The 4889-nt window shown below is 49.0% G+C and overlaps 1 pseudogene; it reads right to left on the bottom strand.

Annotated features, from left to right (window-relative positions):
- Positions 1-160: 160 nt before the first annotated feature.
- On the bottom strand, positions 161-474 carry LOC115873772 (annotated as a pseudogene).
- Between the last annotated feature and the right edge of the window lie 4415 nt (positions 475-4889).

Consider the following 4889-nt stretch of genomic DNA (forward strand, 5'->3'; position numbering starts at 1 on the left):
CCAATTTTTAATCTAATTTAAGATTGTCCAAACAAAATATTCTTATCAGTCAGTCATGATCTGATTTCTGTTGTATGAGATCAATTTAAATATGGTACATGTTTTTTTTTAAAGTCACAAGACATTCCTATTTCATAATCAATAAGGCAGTGGTCAACTACTACTCATTAGTAACTTTCTTGAGATAAAGATATCATGTCTGCGCTTTCTCCCTCCTTCTTAATGCCGGCAAAGATCATCTTTGTTCCGGGGATGTACTTCCTGGGATTCTCCAAATACCCCATCCGTGTGTCCTCTCCCCAGTAATACCTTAGCTCTTATTGGTATCCATGTAAGTGAATCCAGGGGCCTGGCCAGTCTTCCTCCCAAACCATGGAGATTTGGCCCAGTCTTGTGTTTGCCTGCTCTTTCCACAGTGTGGCACTGGGCACACTGCTGAACAAAAATCTTCTCACCCTTCTCAATATCACCCATCGCGAATTCATGCTCTCGTTGCATGCCACACATCCGTAACCTTCCAGTGGCCAGATGTCCCGCTCTCTCCAAACGTTTTCTTATTTGTGTTTAAGACCTGGTGTTTCCCCATAGAAAGATGACTGGTGGAATTCATGCTAATAATTAAAATCGTTTCTTTACCTGGGGTGACACTCAATCACAAATAAACATTCCATGAAAAATGGAAAGAGGGAAAAGCTTAATTTTTTTTTAGAACATTTCATGGCATTTTATTCTTGCCTTGTAAACAAGGGGGCCCTGGTGATGTAATGGTTATTTGTTGGGCTCCCTTAAAGAGTTACCGTCTCAGAAACTCACCAGGAGGGTTCTACTCTGACTTATAAGCTCACTATGAGCTAATAAGGACTTGATGGCAGTGAGTTTGGTTTTTAGGTTTTGCGAACCAGGAGCCCTGAGTGTCCCTTGTTCACTGGGCTCCACACATGATGAGTCCATGAGTAGGCCAGCGGTCGCCAGTCCAGGGTCCTGGATCTCAAATGACACCATCAAACTTGGCTTCTCAAGCAAGAGCCCGGGAGAGGGCACCCAACACAGAGCCGACAGCCGTTCATAACCTCACCTTAGAAGTGATGTCACCTCACTTCTGTTCTAGTCTATCTCTTAGGGGGGGTGTTGGTCTGGGAACTTTATAGAAACAAATCCACAGAAACTCATATATAAGAGAGTTTTATGTAAAGAAAGTGCGCATCATGAAAACATCCCAACCCAATGCTGCCCAAGCCCACAAGTCCAACATTAGCCCATATGTCCAACACCAATCCACAAAATCCTCCTTCATCTCACAAAACAGCGCACTGATGCCGACTGCAGGAGGAAAGCCAAGTCAGTGAATGTGTAAGCATCTCAGCGCTGGCAGGGGTCTCCACATGGCTGCTCCAGCACCTAGGGCTGCACCAGGATAGGTCCATGTGGCTTCTCCTTGGGGATGTCCTGCAGGAAGAAAGCCTTGGCCGATGAAGCAGGGAACTGCTAAGGCAGCTGCACCCTGGTCCGACCATCAGAAAGCAAGAGACCTGAGAACTTGAAAGGCAAGGATCACTGAGCCATTTATATATCCGCCTTTGAATTAACCCCACATGTGTTTATCAGCCAGGTTGGCACAATAAACTAACTCAGGGGGCAAGTCAGCAAATCCAGCTCATACATCAGGGGAGGGGACGATGCAAGAGGGCAGGATACCAAGACGTGGGGACTCTTGGAGGCTGTCTTGGAGCCTACCCCAAACCATGACAATAAGAATTGCCTGCTGCTTAGAGTCTGCTGGTTTTTGCGTGTCTCCCTTTTGGGTACATGTTCTGTGAAGACAAGGGATGGGTCTGTTTTGTTTAGTGTGGTTGCAAATGTAGGACCTAATTCATAGCCAACAGGAGGCCTGGTGACAGAGGGTGAGGCATGGAGCTGCTAATGGAAAGATCAGTAGTTTAAACCCACCAGTTCCTCAGTGGCAAAAAGACGGGCAGCCTGTTCCTGGGAACCTCTCTGCGGCACTTCTGCTCTGGTTTAGAGGGTTGCTGTGAGTCAGAATCAACTTGACAGCAGTGGGTTTGGGTTTAATTTGTACTTGGTAGGTGTTGGTTTATAAATGAGCAAGCGAAAGGACAAACCAACAGGCAAGCTTGGTGTCTTTGCCCTGTGCTGGCTGGGCTCAGGCCTGCGGTGGCAGAGTGAAAAGCAGTGGGCCCTCCAGTGCTAGCAGACCAGAGTCTCTTCACATGTGCCAGCAAAAGCCTCCTTGAGTTTCCTCTGCCTCATGCCCCTCCTAGACCCGTCACTCCTGCCAGGGTAGGTGATGCCTTGCTTCACGGGCTTTGTGGCTCAGCCTTATCTGAGCTGAGAATAGGGGAGGAGAGGCTCTACAAGGGAAAACTGGGCACAGTGACATGCAGACAGGGAGAAGAGGGTGCAAGTAGAATACCACCACTGTCATCTACCCCTTCCTGATGGCCAATAGTCACTCATGGCCTCACTCCTCAATACTACCTTTCCTTACTGTTACAAAGACCTGCTTGCCCATGTGGAGACAAAACCATGCTTGACCTGAAGCCTACTCGTATGCGATCCTTATGCCTAGAGTACAAAACAAAACAAAACAAAAAACTAGAGGAGAGGAGAGACAGGTTTTAAAGGAACTGATTCATCTACATTTGCATAATTTTTTTAAAGTTTTCAAAAGCACGGGGGAAAACCCATGATCTTAACGACCACAAGAACCCTGTCGATGAAAAAGAAAACCTCCTCTAGGTCAACTGGCACCATGCAGATCACAGAGACACTGCGCTCTGTTCTACTGTGATGGGTGGAGAGGGGGGGTCTCAAAAGTGAGCAAGTAGTCGTCTGAGATGTAACTATTGGGCTCTCTCCCCCTGGAGGCAAGAAGAGTGAAGAAAATCAAAGACTGGGGAAACGATCCAAAGGACTAAAGCAGTGGTTCTCAACCTGTGGGTCGCGACCCCTTTGGGAGCTAAGTGACCCTTTCACAGGGGTCGCCCGGTTCAGAACAGTAGCAAAATGACAGTGATGAAGTAGCAACAAAAATAATTGTATGGGGGGGGGGTCACCACAACATGAGGAACTGTATGAAAGGGTCGCGGCATTAGGAAAGTTGAGAACCGCTGGATCCCATGAACCACAGCTTCCACTACCCAAAGCTCAGAAACCCTAGACGGTGCCCAGCTTCCACTGGTGACCACCAAAAGACAAGACCACAGAAGACATGGGACAGAATGGGAGAAAAATGTAGAACAAAACCCACAATTATAAAAGAGACCACATTTACTGGTCTGAGACTGGTGGAAGCCCCAAGACTGTGGTCCTTAGACACCCTTCAAACCTGGAATGGAACTCCCCCTTTCAGCTAATCCACAGGCCTATAGAATGAACAATGACATGCCTGAGGCAAATATTCTTCATAATAATTGACCACACGGGAGCAGAAGGGCATCATTTTCCGCCCCCCACCAAAACAAAACGCAGAGGGCGGGAAGGGGCAGGAGACAAGGGTGAGCAGGAATGGGGAGCCCAGGGAGGAAGTGGGAAGAGTGTTGTTACTTTGAGGGGACCACAACGCACGTGATGAAACAAAATGTGTATACACTGTTGACCACATTTGGGGTAAATTGGTCATAAATTGGGGATCAAATTTGTTCTGTAAAGTTTCACCCAAACCACAAGAAAAAAAGAAAAGAAGCCCTTTGAGGCATGGGCAACTCTACGGAAGGACACAGGCAGACTCTTGACCGCCCATGGGTGACTCATGTGCCTGGTGAAGCCTGCGAAGGTGCCAGGGTGGGGCCGAGCTCTGTTTAGCCACCTCTGTGACTCCAGCGGGTCTTGTGGAGCCACCAGCAGAGGTCCCAGTGACCTACAGTGCTTCCTCTCGTGTGACATTGCGAGAATACAACACACCATGGAGAAAGAGCAGGTAGGGCGGTTGGGTGGTCAGCAACCGGCTGGACCTGACACTTGCCCGATGACCTGCCTGCTCCTAATTGTGTACTGTGCCCATCAGACACACATGCCAGCATATGTAATTAGCAACACCGTCACAGTGTTGACCAAACATTTCCACGGTCAACCATGGGGAGGGAGAGCGGGTGGGAGGGACAGGAATGTGTTCTGTGTCCAGAGGCCCCTTTAAAGCCTCTGTACCTATAGCTCAGTGTGTCAGGCCACAGCCTCCTCATCTTCCTCAGGGGACACCCAAGACAATTAGTCCTTCTGGGCGGGGGCAGGGCACGAGGTGGATGCTGAGGTCCAGGGCACCTTTGGATCAATGGGAAGTGGTCCTCTCTCCCTGAAGTGGGAGAACCATTTGCTTCCATAGTGGGTCTAAATGAGCTCTGGATCACGGTGGATGCGGCCACGATTGTTCTTCAGCTATGACTGTTCTTTGGCCAAACTCCCAAAGTCTTGCCCCGCCTTCAGGACTCAAGGACATAGACTGGTTCCTCAACTGCTGGGAATAGCTTATCCCAAGCCACGCGCTCTTTCCAGGGAACTGCACCTAAGGTGGTACGTTCATGGGGAGAAAGGCCCACTCCAATTCAACTCCGAAGGGCCATCCTGACTTCTAGTAGGTTGAGGCCTTTGTAGAATGGGCAAGGAGCTCAGCCTCTCTCCGGGCCCAGAGTCCAGCTTCCTGGCTTTCCTCTCGTAGGCTGGCCGAGAGAACACTCTTAGTCTACTGCCTGCCTGCTCTATCCCCTCTCACAGTCAGCTTTCTGGGGAACCTGACTTTCAACAGTCTTTCTCCAGGGGAGGAGGGATCTCAGTTGTATTCATTTATGTGCCTTGGTGGCAGAGTGTGGGAAACACAAGGATTTCTCCCAAGTCGTCTCCCCCAAATATATGCCAAACTTAACTACTTGGGAATG

The sequence above is a fragment of the Echinops telfairi genome, unplaced genomic scaffold (genome assembly GCF_000313985.2).
Source record: "Echinops telfairi isolate 266 unplaced genomic scaffold, ASM31398v2 ScPeMD7_5;HRSCAF=22, whole genome shotgun sequence".
Lineage (NCBI taxonomy): Eukaryota > Metazoa > Chordata > Mammalia > Afrosoricida > Tenrecidae > Echinops > Echinops telfairi.